The sequence below is a fragment of the Hemiscyllium ocellatum genome, chromosome 33 (genome assembly GCF_020745735.1).
Source record: "Hemiscyllium ocellatum isolate sHemOce1 chromosome 33, sHemOce1.pat.X.cur, whole genome shotgun sequence".
Classification (NCBI taxonomy): domain Eukaryota; kingdom Metazoa; phylum Chordata; class Chondrichthyes; order Orectolobiformes; family Hemiscylliidae; genus Hemiscyllium; species Hemiscyllium ocellatum.
The window spans coordinates 35,532,072-35,547,036 of NC_083433.1; positions in this window are offsets into that span (position 1 = coordinate 35,532,072).

The window sequence follows — 14,965 nt, forward strand, 5'->3', positions numbered from 1 at the left end:
CCTCTCTTTGGCCCGCTCTCTGGCCCCCCCTCTCTGTCTCCCATCTCTCTGTCCCCTCTCTCTGTCCCCCTCACTCTTTCCCATCCCCTCTGTCCCCACTCTCTGTACCTTCTATCTCTGTTCACGTCTCAGTTTCCACCCTCTCTGTGCCCCTCTCTCCCTCCCTCACTGTCCCCCTCTCTGTCCCTAACTTCTCAGCCCTCCTGTCCACACTCTGACCCCTTTCTCTCTGTTTCTCCTGTCTCTGTCCCCCTCTCTCTGACACCCGCTATCTCCCACTCTCTCTGTCCCCATCTCTCTGCCCCCTCCCTCTGTCGCACCTCTCACTGTTCCCCGCTCTCGGTCCTCCCTCACTCTGGTCTCCATCTCTCTCTCTTCCTCTCCCTCTGTTAATGATATAGAAGATGGCATCAGAAATTACTTTAGCAAATTTGCTGATGATACAAAGCTGGGTGGCAGGGTGAAATGTGATGAGGATGTTAGGAGATTACAGGGTGACCTGGACAAGTTAGGTGAGTGGGCAGATGCATGGCAGATGCAGTTTAATGTGGATAAATGTATGGTTATCCACTTTGGTGGCAAGAACAGGAAGGCAGATTACTACCTCAATGGAATTAACTTAGGTAAAGGGGCAATACAGAGAGACCTGGGCGTTCTTGTACACCAGTCAATGAAAGCAAGCATGCAGATTCAGCAGGTAGTGAAGAAGGTTAATAGCATGCTGGCCTTCATAACAAGAGGAATTGAGTATAGAAGCAAAGACGTGCTTCTGCAGCTGTACCGGGCCCTGGTGAGACCATACCTGGAGTACTGTGTGCAGTTCTGGTCTCCAAATTTGAGGAAAGACTTTCTGACTATTGAGGGAGTGCAGCGTAGGTTCACGAGGTCAATTCCTGGAATGGAGGGGTTACCTTACACTGAAAGACTGAAACGACTGGGCTTGTAAATCCTTGAGTTTAGAAGACTGAGAGGGAATCTGATTGAGACGTATAAGATTATGAAAGGATTGAACACTCTGGCAGCAGGAAACATGTTTCCGCTGATGGGTGAGTGCTGAACCAAAGGACACAGCTTAAAAATACGGGGTAGACCATTTAGGACAGACATGAGGAGAAACTTCTTCACCCAGAGAGTGGTAGTTGTGTGGAATGCTCTGCCGCAGAGGGCAATGGAGGCCCAGTCTCTGGATTCAATTAAGAAAGAGTTGGATAGAGCTCGCAAGGATAGTGGAATCAAAGGTTATGGAGATAAGGCAGGAAGAGGATACTGATTAGGAATGATCAGTCATGATCATATTGAATGGCGGTGCAGGCTCGAAGGGCTGAACTGCCTCCTCCTGCACCTATTGTCTATTGTCTCTGTCCTCTGCTCTCTGTCTACTCCCCTGTCTCTGTGCCGCCTCTCTCTCTGTCCCCTCACTCTCTCTGTCCACCCTACCTCTCTATCCCCTCTCTCTCTCTCTGTCCCCCTCTCTCTGACCCCCATTTCTTACCCCCTCTCTCTTTCCCCACGTCTCTATCCACCCAATCTCTGTCCACCCTCTCTCTTCACCACTCTCTCTCTGTCACCCCCCGGTCTGCCCCACTCTCTGCACCCTCTCTGTACCCCTCTCTCTCTGCTCCCCCAATCTGTTCACCACACTGTCCCCCCACTCTTTGACCCCCCACTCTCTGTCCCCCAACTTTCTGACCCCTTCTAATTCCCAACTCTCTCTCTCCCCTCTCTCTGTACCCTCTCTCTCTGTCCCCCTCTCTGTCCCCTCTCCCTCTGTCTCCTTGCTCTTTTCCCCTCTCTCTCTGAACCCTTTCACTGTCCCCCTCACTCTGCCCCCTCTCTGTCCCCCTCTCTCTCTTTCTCACCACTCTGTCTCCCACACTGTCCCCCACACTCTTTGTTCCATCTCACTGCCACCCGCTCTCTGTCTACCCTCTCTGTCCCCCTCGCTTTGTACCACCCTCTCTCTGCCACCTCTCTCTCTCTGTCATGTCTCTCTGTGCCCCTCTGTCCTCCTCTCTCTGTATCCTCTCTCTGCTCCTCCTCTCTGTCCCCCTCTCTCTGTTCCCCTTTTCTATCTCCCCTCTCTCTGTCCACCCCACTGTCTGCCTCCTCTATCTGTCCCACCGTTGTCTGTTCTCCCGTCTCTCTCTCCTTCTCTCTCTCTGTCCCCCCCTCTCTCTGTCCCCCACTCCATGTCCCCCCACTCTCTGTCCACCACTCTCTCTGTCCCACTGTCTCTGTGCACTGTCTGTCTTCCCCCCCTGTCCCCCTCTCTCTGTCGCCCTTCTCTCTCTGTCGCTCCTCTCTCTGCACCCCTCTCTATAACCCCTCTCTCTGTCCCCCTCTCTCTCTGTCACCCCTCTGTCTGTTTTTCTCTCTCTCTCTATCCCCCCTCCCTTTATCACCCTTCTCTCTCTGTTCCCTCTCTCTGTCCCCCGTCTCTCTCTGTTCCCCGTTTCTGTTCCCCTCCCTCACTGTACCTTTTCTCTCTGTTCCCCCTCTCCATCACCCCCTCTCTGTCCACACCCTCTCTCTCGCCCCTCTCTCCCCTCGCTCTGTCCCCTTCTCTCTGTCCCCCAACTCTTTCCCTCCACTCTGTCCACCCAATCTCTGTCCCCCCACTCTCTGTCTCCTTCTATCTCCCCCCTCTCTGTCACCCTCTCTCTGTTACCCCTCTCTATATCCTCCGTGCTCTGTCCCCCTCCCTCTCAACCCCCTCGCTGTCCCCCTCTTTCTGTCCCCCCTCTCTGTTTCCCAATCTCTGTGTGCCCCCTCTCTGTCCGCCTCTCAGTGGTGCCTCTCACTCTCCCCCTCCCCGTGACCCCTCACTCTGTCTCCCCCTCTCTCTGTCCCCTCTCTCTGTTCTTTCTCTCTCTTGCCCCTCTTTCTCTCTACCCTCCACTCTCTGACGACCCTCCCTCTGTCCACCACGCTCTCTTGTCCCCCTCTCTCTGTCCACCCCTGTCTCTGTCCCCCTCTCTCTTTCCCCTCCACTCTCTGTCTCTCTCTCTCTCTTTGCCCCCTCTCTCTGAACACTCTCCTTCCACCCTGCTGTTCCCGGTTCCTCATCTCTCTGTCTCACCGCTCTCTCCCTCTCTCTCTCTCTCCCCTCTCTCTCTCTGTCCCCATCTCTCTCTGTCCCCATCTCTCTGTCACGCTTCTCTCCATGTCCCCCTCTCTCTCTGTCCCCTCTCTCTGTTGCCCTTCTCTCTGTCGCCCGTCTATCAGTCGCCATTCCCTTCCTGTCCCCCATCTCTGTACCCCCTTTCTCTGTCACCCCGTCTCTCTGTGCCCCCTCTCTCTGTCCCCCTCTCTGTTCCCCCTCTCTCTCTGTCCCCCTCACTCTCTCTGTCCCCCCTCTCTGTGCCACCCCCTCTCTCAGTACCCCTCTCTATGTACCCTCACTCTCTCTGTTCCCCTCCTCTCTTTCTCACCCCTCTTTCTGTCCCCGCTTTCTATCCCCCTCTGTCTGTCCCCCCTCTCTGTCCCCGTCACACCCTTTGCTCCGCCCCTCTCACTGCCCCCCACTCTCTCGCCCATACTGTGCCCCCACTCTTTGAACCCCCACTCTCTGTCCCCCCACGCTCTGATCCCTTCTAACTCCCCTCTCTCCCCCTCCCTTTGTCCCACGCGCTCTGTACCCCTCCCTCTCCTCACTCTTTGTTCCACACACTCTCTGTTCCCCCTTTCTCTGTCCCTCTCTCTCTGACACCCCTCTGTCCTCCTGTCTCCATCCCCCATGTCTCTGCCCCCCCTCTCTGGACCCCACATTTTCTGTCCCCACTCTCTCGTTCCCCCTCTCTGTCCCCTTCTCTCTGTGCCACCTCTCTGTCCCCCCGCCCCCATCTCTCTTTACCCCTCTCTCTGCACCCCCTTGCCCCCTCTCTTTGCCCCCTTCTCTAGCCCCCTCTCTGTCTCCCATCACTCTGCCCCCTCTCTCTATCCCCCCTCACTCTTTCCCGTCGCCTCTGTCCTGCTCTCTCTGTCCACGTCTCTCTTCCCCCTCTCTGTGCCCCCTCTCTCTCCCCCCTCTCTGTCCCACTCTCTGTCCCTAACTTCTCCGTCCTCCTGTTCACCCTCTGACCCCATTCTCTCTGTTCCCCCCCTCTCTGTCCTCCCTCTGTCCGGCCTGTCTCTGGCCCCCGCTCTCTGACCCTCTCTATCTCCCACTCTTTCTGACCCCCTCTATCTCCACTCTCTCTGGCCCCCTCTCTCTACCCCTTCTCTCTGTCGCATCTCTCTGTTCCACGTTCTCGGTCCTCCCTCACTCTGGTCCCCATCTCTCTCTCTCCCCAACCCTCTGTCCCCTGGTCTTTGTCCACACCCCTGTCTATTTATCGCCTCTCTCTCTGTTCCCTCTCTCTCTCTGACCCCCACCTCTCTGTCCTCTCTCTCTCTGTCCCCTTCTCTCTGACCCCCATTTCTTTCCCCCTCTCTCTTTCCCCCGTTACTGTCCACCCAATCTCTGCCCACCCTCTCTCTTCATCACTCTCTCTCTGTCACCCTCCAGTCCACCCCTCTCTCTGCACCCTCTCTGTACCCTTTCTCTCTGCCCCCAATCTGTTCCCCACACTGTCCCCCCACTCTTTGACCCCTCATTCGCTGTACCCGAACTTTCTGACCTCTTCTAATTCCCACCTCTCTCTGTCCCTGCTCTCTGTCCCCCTCACTGTCCCCCTCCCTTTGTACCCCCCTCTCTCTGTCCCTCTCTCTCTGCCCCTTCTCTGTGGCCCTCTCTCTGTCCCCTCTCTCTCTGTCACGCCTCTCTGTGCCCCCTCTGTCTCCTCTCTCTCTCTCTTTCCCTCTCTCTCTGTCTCCCCTCTCTCTGCACCCTTTCACTGTCCCCCTCACTCTGCCCCCTCTCTGTTCCCCCTCTCTCCCTGTTTCCCCACTCTGTCCCCCACACTGTCCTCCACACTCTTTGTTCCACTTCACTCTGCCCCCTGGTCTCTGTCTACCCTCTCTGTCCCCCTCACTTTGTGCCACCCTATCTCTGTCCCTCTGTCTCTGTCATGCCTCTCTGTGCCACTCTGTCCCCTCTCTCTCTATCCCTCTCTCTCTGTCCCCCTCTCTGTTCCCCCTATCTATCTCCCCTATCTCTGTTCACCCCTCTGTCTGCCCCCCCGATCTGTCCCACCATTCTCTGTTCTCCCGTATCTCTCTCCTCCTCTCTCTCTGTCCCCCACTCCCTGTCCCCCAACTCTCTGTCCGCCACTCTCTCCGTGCCCCTCTCTCTGTGCACCGTCTGTCTTCACCCCTCTGTTCCCCTCTCTCTGGTCCCCTCTCTCTGTCGCCCTTCTCTCTCTGTTCACCTCTCTCTGTCGCTTCTCTCCCTGTCGCCCTTCTCTCTGCACCCCTCTCCATAACCCCTCTCTCTATCCCCTCTCTCTGTCACTCCTCTCTCTGTTTCTCTCTCTCTATCCCCCCCTCCCTCTATCACCCTTCTCTCTCAGTCCCCTCTCTCTGTCCCCGTCTCTCTCTGTCCCCCGTTTCTTTTCCCCTCCCGCTCTGTCCCCCCTCTCTGTCCCTCGCTCTGTCCCCTTCTCTCTGTCACCCAACTCTTTCCATCCACTGGGTCCACCCAATTTCTGTCAGCCCACACTCTGACGCCTTCTATCTCACCCTCTCTCTGATCCCCCTCTCTATCTCTCTCTCTCTCTCTGTCCCCCTCTCTCTGTCCCCCTCTGTCTGGCCCCACTGTCTGTCCCACCTCTCTGTGTACCCCTGTATCACTGTCCACACCCCTCTCACTGTCCACCGTCTCTCTGTGCACCCGACTCTCAGTTCTCCCCGCTCTCTGTCCACTTTCCCTGCCTTACATCTCTCTCTGTCCCCTAACCCTCTCCCCCTCTATCCACCCCTCTCTCTGTCCCCTCCACTCTGTCTCCCCCTCTCTTTGCCCCCTCTCTCTGTCCCCTCTCCTTCCATCACGCTGTCCCACCGTTCCTCATCTCTCTTTCCCACCTCTCTCTCCGCCTCTCTCTCTCTCCCTCACTCTCTGTCCCCATCTTTCTGTCACCCTTCTCCCCCGTCCCCTCTCTGTCGCCCCTCTCTTTGTACCCCCGTCTCTGTCCATCCACTCTCCGTCCACCCTGTTTCTTCTCCACCCTCTCACTCTTCCCCCTCCGGTCCGCCCCTCTCTCTGCACCCTCTCTGTACCCCATCTCTCACTGTCCCCCAATCTGTTCCCCACACTGTCCCCCCACTCTTTGACCCCCCTTCCTCTGACCCCCTCTCTCTGCCACCCTCTCTATCCCCCTGTCTCTCTGTCATGCCTCTCTGTGCCCTCTCTGTCCCCCTCTCTCTGCTTCCCTCTCTCTCTGCCCCCCACTCTGTTCCAATCTCTCTGTCCACCGTCTCTCTATCCCCCTCGCTCTATTTCCCCCACTCTTTCCACCCCTCTGTCTGTCCCCCCTCTCCCTGAGCCCCTCTATCTGTCCCACCTGTCTCTCTGTCCCCTCTCTCTGTTCCCCTCTCTCTGTCCACTGCTCTCTCTGTCACGCCTCTCTGTAGCCCTCTCTTTCTGTCCCCCCTGCCCCTTCTCTGTTCCCCCTCTGTCTCCCCACTCTGTGCCCCCCACACAGTTCCCACACTCTTTGTTCCACCTCACTCTGTCCCCCGCTCTCTGTCCCCCTCGTTTTGTACCAACCTTTCTCTGTCCGCCTCTCTCTCTGTCATGCCTCTCTGTGCTCCTCTGTCTGCCACTCTCTATACCCCTCTCTCTGTCCACCGTCTCTCTCTCCACCCCTCTCTCAGTTCCCACGCTCTCTGACCACTCTCCCTGTCTTACATCTCTCTCTGTCCCCTATCCCTCTCTCCCCGTCCACACCTCTCTCTGTCCCCTCCACTCTCTGTCTCCCACTCTCATTGCACCCTCTCTCTGTCCCCCCTTCCATCCCGCTGTCCCCCCGTTCCTCATCTCTCTCTCTCCCACCTCTCTCTCCTCCTCTCTCTGTCTCCATCTCTCTCTGTCCCCATCTCTCTGTCACCCTTCTCCCCCTGTCCCCTCTCTGTCCCCCTCTCTCTCTGTGCCCCTCGCTCTGTCGCCCACAAGTCTGTCATTCCAGAGATCAGTCTGGTCATCCTCACTGTTCTCCTTCAATTTCAGGTTTGTCTTTTGTTAGGTACGGAGACCAAAACTCCACGCAATACTGCACAATGTTCGAGCTATGGTCTCACTGAGGCCCTGGACAGCTGCAGTAAGACACCTTTACACCTGGATTCAAATCCCCTTGAAATGAATGTCAACACCCCATTTACCTTCCTAATTGCTTTCTGCTCCTGCAATGTTGTTTTCAGTGACTGGTCTACAGGGAGATCCAAATCCTTTGCAATGTTACAGCTCCCCATTTGTTGGGTCTATGTACCCTGGTCAGCGTGCCAAAGCCATTCCCAGTATTGCCTTCTGGGTTAATATCTTAATGAGCTGCAGGGACAAGGGAGGGCTGGGCAGAAGGAAACAACAAAAAGGAGCGTACGTCCCTTTGTAGAACAACATGTTTTAAACAATCCCTTTTGAAACCATAGGCTTCCAGTCTATTGTTCCCAACAAAGGGCACACTGTCACCTCTACCCACTTTGCTTTCCATCTGCCACGTATTTGTCACTTCACTCCACTTGCCTTAGTCACCTTGAAACTTTTTTACAACCTCCTCACCCACTCACAACCCAACATCCCTTAGTGCTGTCAGCAGGTTGGGATATATTGTATTTGATTCCTACAACCAAATGTTTAATGGGTATTGGGAACAGTTCGGGCCTGAACACCGATCTCTGTGATATCTCAGCAACTTGCCTCTGTTTTTTTTAAATAATATTTATTTCCTGAATCTGTGTTTGACTGGCTGGGCCAGCATTTATTGCCTGTCCCTAGTTGCCCTTGAGAGGGTGGTGGTGAGCTGCCTTGTTGAACGGCTGCAGCCCACTGTGGATTCAGTGATGGTAACACCATTGAATGCCAAGGGACAGTGGTTAGATTGCATATTAGTGGTGATGGTCAACGTCTGGCATTTGTGTGGCATCAATATTACTTGGCACTTGTCACCTGGATACTGTCCAGATCTTGTCACGTTTGGACATGGATTGCTTCGGTATCTGAGGAGCCACTAATGTTGCTGAACATGGTGCAATCATCAGCGACCATCCCCACATCTGACATTATAATAGATGAAGCAGCCTTGAAGATGTTTGGGCCTAGGCCACTGCCCAAGGGACTCCTCCAGACTTGTCCTGGAGCTGGATTGACTGACCTTTATCAACCATAACAATCTTCCTACGTGTCAGGTATGATTCTAACCAGTGGGGTGTTTGCCCCAGATACCCATTGATTCCAGTTTTACTCACATCCCTTGATGCCACACTTGGTCGAAGACAGCCTTGTTTTAAAGGGCTGTCACTCTCAACCCACCTCTGGAATTCAGCTCCTTTGTCCATGTTTGAACCAAGGTGATGAGGTCAGGAGTTGAGTGACCCTGCTGGAGACCAAACTGAGCGTCATTGACCAGGTTATTACTGTGCAGGTTCTGCTTGAAAGCACTGACACCTTCCATCACTTTACTGATGTTCGAGAGTCGACTGATGGGTTGGTAATTGGTCAGATTGGATTTGTCCTGCTTTATACGTATAGAGGATACTTGGGTAATTTTCCACGTAATCGGGGAAATGTTGCTCCTGTCATCCTGCACACTCCATTGGTCCAAGGGTGATCCTCTGGCTTGATGGTAATTGTCGTGAAGGAGATATGCCAGGCCATGAGGTTGCGCTGGAGTACAATTCTGCTGCTATTGCTGACCAACAGCACCTTATGGAAACCCATACTTGAGCTGATAGATGTGTTTGAAGTTGGTCTTATTTAGCACGGTGATAGTGCCACTCAGAATGGTGGAGGTTATTCTCAATGTGAAGGTGGGACTTTGTCTCCAGCATGACTATGCAGTGTTCACTCTTACCAATACTGTCATGAACAGATACTTCTGCACCTGGCAGATTAGTAAGGATGTGGTCTAGTATGTATTTTCCTCTTATTGGTTCCTTCATGACCCGCCGTAGAGCCTTTATATCCTTTAGGACCTGGCCAGCTCAATCAGTAATGCTGCAGCTGAGCTACTCTTGGTGGATGACATTTAAATCCCCACGCAGAGTACATTTAGCATCCTCGCCACCCTCAGTGCTTCCTCCAAATGTTGTTCAGCATGGAGGAGTATTGATTCATCGGTTGAGAGAGGCTGGTACATGGTAATCAGCAGGAGTTTTCCTTTCCCATGTGTAAACTAATGCCATGAGACTTTGTGGGATACGGAGTCACTTTTGAGATTCCCAGAGCAACTCCCGTCCAACTGTATCCCACTGTGCCGCCACTTCTGCTGTGTCTGTCCTGTTGGTGGGATAGGAGATATCCGGGGAAGGTGATGGGGAGTCTGAAACATGGCCATACTCACAGAATCATACCTTACATACAATGTCAGGCTGTTTCTTGACGAATCTGTTTATTTCTATTCACTGTTTCCTGCCAGGTGTCCCATTCTAGAAACATGTCCATATATTCGCCCCAATCCACTCAGATTTGATTTTGTAAACTGGGCTTGGAGCTTTACCAAAACTTTTCTGAAAATCCAAATGTTTTATATCTATTGCTTCTCATTCATTTGTCTCACATTCTGTTTTTCAAACATAATTCTCATTTCATAAATCTATGTTAGTTGTCTATGACCATTATTTTCACTCCCAATAACTTCTCCTCACTTACTATGTTCTATGTTCCATGTACTCTATCATTTTCCCACACCAGACTTGGTTTTCATAGCATTGTTAGAAAGCTCTGTGAAGACAGAACTGAAGTAATGGCTTTATAGTTCCGCCATTTCCCTGTTCCCCATTCTTCATTCTCTAGATTCAGTTTGTAAGGAAGCTGCACTTGTTTTCTCATATTTCTCACATTGACATGATTTAACAAGTTATTACAGTTCACTTTTATAACCCTTGTGAATATACTCTTCATAAACTCTTCAATTCCTGCCTTAAACTGCTCACTAATTGACATTCCACACCATATATTCACAGGAGCAAAGCCTCTGTGCCATTAGAAATACAGCACAAACTATGTTAGTCCCACTTCCCTACAGCAGACCCATAGCCGGGAATGTTATGACACTTCCAAATGCTCGTCCAAGTAAATTTAACGATCGTGAGGTTACCCGTGATAATTCCCCTCTCAGGAAGTAATCCCAGAACCCAACACATTGAGGTGAAAAAATGTTTAAATGCTCTCTGAACCTCAAACTCTTCACTATACAAGTGTGTTCCTTTGTTCTCGACCCTCTGACTAAAAGGAACAGCTGCTGTCGATCCACCCTGTCCATGTCGCTCATAATCTTATCCTTCTGAATCACGGACCCCTCAGCTTTTTCTGCTCCAAAGTAAAAAATCCGAGCTTATCCAGCCTCTCTCCATAGCTGATATGCTCCATCCCAGGGAACATCCTGGTGAATCACCTCTGCACCCTCTCCAGTACAATCACGTCCTTTCTGGAATGTGTCTCCCAGAACTACATACAGTATTCCATTTTGGCCAAACCAAAGCCCTGTATAGCTCTTATAATCTACACCCTGATGAGGAAATACAACACTAAAGGTCCAGTTCTTAACTAGTCCATTAACCTGTCCAGGAGAATGTGAGGACTGCAGATACCGGAGATCAGAGCTTAAAAAATGTCTTGCTGGAAAAGCGCAGCAGGTCAGGCAGCATCAAAGGAGCAGGAGAATCGGCGTTTCCGGCATAAGCCCTTCTTCAGGAATCCAGAAACTCGTTTTTAAGCATTAACCTATCCAGTCACATTTAGGTACGTGTGGAGAAGCACACTCTGAGGTTCCCAGTGTGCTGCCATTCATTGAGACCTCCCCTGCCTGATTCCTTCTCCCAAAGTGCATCTCCTCATATTTATCAGGGTTACATTCCATCTGCCATTGATCTGCCCATCTGAACCTTCCTTCAGCATCCTCCTGTAACTTTAGGCCGTCCTCCTCACTGCTAACCACCTAGCCAATATTTATGTCAAACATATACTTATTTATCACACTTCCCCCACTCTCCACCTAGCCCCCTCCACATTCACATGTATTTTTGTTTTATGAATAACACAAACAATAAGGGATACAGCACTGATCCGTGTGGTACACCAGGGGACACTGGTCTCCAGTCACACAAACAGCCTTCTCTCACCACCCTCTGCCTCCTGCCAATAAGACAATTCTCTTTGCAACTTGTCAAGTTTTGTTTCATGTTGTGAGATTTTACTTTATCTTTCAGTTTCCCAGGTGGAGGTATTTTCAAAGGTCCTCCTAAAAAACAAGACAATCTACCTCCTCAAACTAATTCAATCAAACCCATTGGATGTGACTTCCTTCTGATAAAGTCATGATGATTATCCCTGATCAAACCTTGCAACTCTCATTGGAGTTCTATTTTCTCCTTCCCTCTTTTCTCCAGTAGTTTCCTTAACGGTGATCTAATACTCGCTCGTCAATGGTTTACTGGTCTATCTCTACCACCCTTACTGTGAAGTGTAATCGTATTAGCAGTTCTCCAGTTCTCTGGCACTTCCCCTATCGTCAGATTCGAATTAAAATATTCATTCAGGGTCTTTCCTCCCTTGACCTCAACAGCTACCTGTGATACAACTCATTCAGACATGGAGATTGTCCAAATTTATACATAACAAAACCACAAATCCCTGCTCATACTTTATATCAATCTGTTCCCCATCCATCTTCTTGAATTCTGTACCAGCATCCACCTTCCCCCAAGTAAAATAGACGTGAAGGTCTCATGTAACAAACTATCGATGTTCTCCAGCTTCACACACAGGTTGCCCCTTTGGTTTCTAATGGACACTAATTGTTTGCTGACTATTCTGCTCTATTTGTCCATGTAGAATATTTCGGGATTCTCCCTGATCTCGCCTACTTGTACTTCTCCATGTCCTTCTGTTATTCAGTCCCCTCTATGTTTCTAAGTTTCACTGCAATTACCTCTGATGTTTTGAAACTTGAGATCACAGGCTGAGTTTACACATCAGACAATCTTGCCATTTTAGGGATTAATCTGGATGATACCTTTTGCAGTTCCTCTGTACTCAGTATATTCTTTTTTAGATTGGGACTCCGAACAATACACAATACTCTAAGTTTAGTCTCATGAACACTCGACGCAACTGGTGCACGACATCCTCTATATTCCAATTACATTCACATGAATGTAAACCTAATCTTTACTTTTCATTTGCATATATTCTTCCCAATACCTCTAGTTTTAACTTTTCTTATGAACTTACTGTGTGAGTTCTTTGAAAAAGAAAGGTTCATGAATATCCAACTATAATTTATACACTGCCTATGTCCCAAGAATGATCTTCAAACCATTCCAAAAATGTTTGGCACTTCTGGTTTTCCTTTCGTCGGTAAATTCTCACACTCCCCCGTTGCGTTATTACATTCTAAATATCTAGTAGCATGTTCTTTGTAATCGAGTCCAACAGACACCCGACTGCGGATGACAAGATAGTTAGTCTGCAGTTCACCCTCTACAAATTCATCCTTTCTTAAACTGTTGGATAATATTTATACCCTTTGCCCCATCCAGATTGGCTAAATGCCTTTCGGGAATGCGTCGGAAAATAACGTGAAAATCCTCAATGCAACCAACATATCTATGTTGCTTCCTCTGAAATTCTCGTATGAAGTACATCTAGTCTGTCAGATTTATAAATACTCAATCCAGTTTTCTTTTCAAAGATGACCCCAACACTGATAAGAATGGTCTTAGACTTTACTTACATAAGTCCCATGGTCACTTGGTACTTCTGGGAGAATTTCTGGACATTCTTCCATGAAGATAAACACAAAGAAACCATTTCTTCTCCCTGCGATTTCTCTGTTCTCTGCAATAAAATATCCTGAACGCACACCAACTGTTCCACTTTTGACCTTGTTTTTATTTTTTTTTCATACATTGATAGACGCTTTTTAGCAGTCTTTATGGTTCTCTTTCATTTGCACGTTTTTTCTCTTTTTGATTTTCTTCTCAGTCGCTTGGTCATCCTTTGCTGCACTTGGCATTTTTCTAAGCTGCCTCCTTTCATCTAATAGGTAAGTGAAGGTGGATTTGAAAGTGATAGTCGGAGAGGAGGGTGGACCAGATTGATAGGAAGGTTCAAAAGGGCGGTGCCGACTTGGAAGGTTGGAGTAGGATAAGGTGGGATTGGGGAAATGGGTAAATGGTGAAATCCACTATGATCCCCTGTGGTTGGAGGGTCCCAAAGCAGATGAGGAGGCTTTCTTCCTCCAGGCTTCTGTTGGTTCTGGTTTGGCGATGGAGCAGGGCCAGGACCCTCATGTCCTTGGCAGAGTGGGGAGGCGAGTTAACGTGCTCAGCCACAAGGCAATGGTGTTGCTTAATGTGGCTGTCCCAGAGATGTTATCTGAAATGATACACAAGTTGACCTCCTGCCTCGCCAATCTAGAAAAGACCACATTGGGTTTCATGGATGCAGTAGATGAGGTGTTCTGTTTCCCTTTGTCACCTATCACTTTCAACCCCACCTTCATCCACCTATTGCAATCCCTGCTAACCTCCCCACTGCCGCACCCCCTTATCATTAATCGCTCAGCTCACTTGACCCATAAGCTTCATTCCAGATGATGGGCTTATGCCCGAAACATAGATTTATCTGTTCCTAGTATGCTGGCTGACTGTGCTTTTCCAGCACCACACTCTTCGACTCTGATCTCCCGCATCTGTAGTCCCGACTTTCTCCTCCCACCTTCATGGTTTGCATGACTCAGATTTATGAGGGTTACTTCAAATAAAACATAAGCTGCCATGTACTCAAACAGCACGAAAGAAAACCAACACATTGTGGTCATTGGTCCCAAAAGGTCATTTACAGCAAAATTTTCAATGAGCTCTTCTGATCACTCAACACCAATTCCTAAATGACCTGATCTCGAGCTCAGTGCTCGGCACATTGTTCATGTAAACCATCTCACACGTGGTCATAAAACCCATTTTTCCCAGCATTAGCATTCAATTGGGTTAACACAGTTTAGATATAATTTAAACAGTACATTATTATTGCAGTACCCACAAATGTGGATATCCCATTTCCTGTTTTATAACATCTCCAGCATTTATATTGATTATGATATATGACTCCCATCAATGTTTGCTTCTCCTTGCTTTTTTTGCGCTCCACCTTATTAAATTCTATGGAGTCTGAGCAACGTGGGCTCTGAGGAGATTAATGGCAGAGATCATCTTGCCCCATCATTTCTGATCTTCTCAAACTTTAATTTCTCCAAATCTCACGTTACGCTGATGGAGTAGAGAAGAACAATGATCTTCCAACAATGCTCTATATTCCCTCAGAGAGCTGAGACAGCTCTAACCTGGTTGGGAACTTGACAGCAGGCTGGTAAAGTGTTGCTGCTGCTGTACAGGAAGATCACATCTGGAGTCGTGTGTACAGATTTGGCTCTTCTCTGAAGAAAGGGTGTTGTGATATTGGAAGCAGCTCAGAGATGTTTCCCTCAACTGATTCCTGAAATGATTATCCAAGGGATCAAAGGTTACAGGGAGAAGGTCGAAGAATGGGTTCGAGAAACTTATCAGCGATGATTGAATGGTGTAGTAGACTCAATGGGCAAACTGGCTTAATTTCTGCTCCTATGTCTTGTAGTCTTATGGTCTAAACCTTATGGAGGCACCTTGCATCTCTGAGAATATGGATTCATGTTCTTCATGAAGGTCAGAAGCTGGTGAAATAGTTAACTGTTTTAGAATGAAGGTATTGTGGCTGCAGTCAGGGTGGTGGATAATATGACATTCAGTGCAGGATCACAAACCAACTGCACTGTATTAATGTGGGGAGAGTTTATTTAAAACCCGGATCTCTCTATCTCTCTCAATCGCCGTG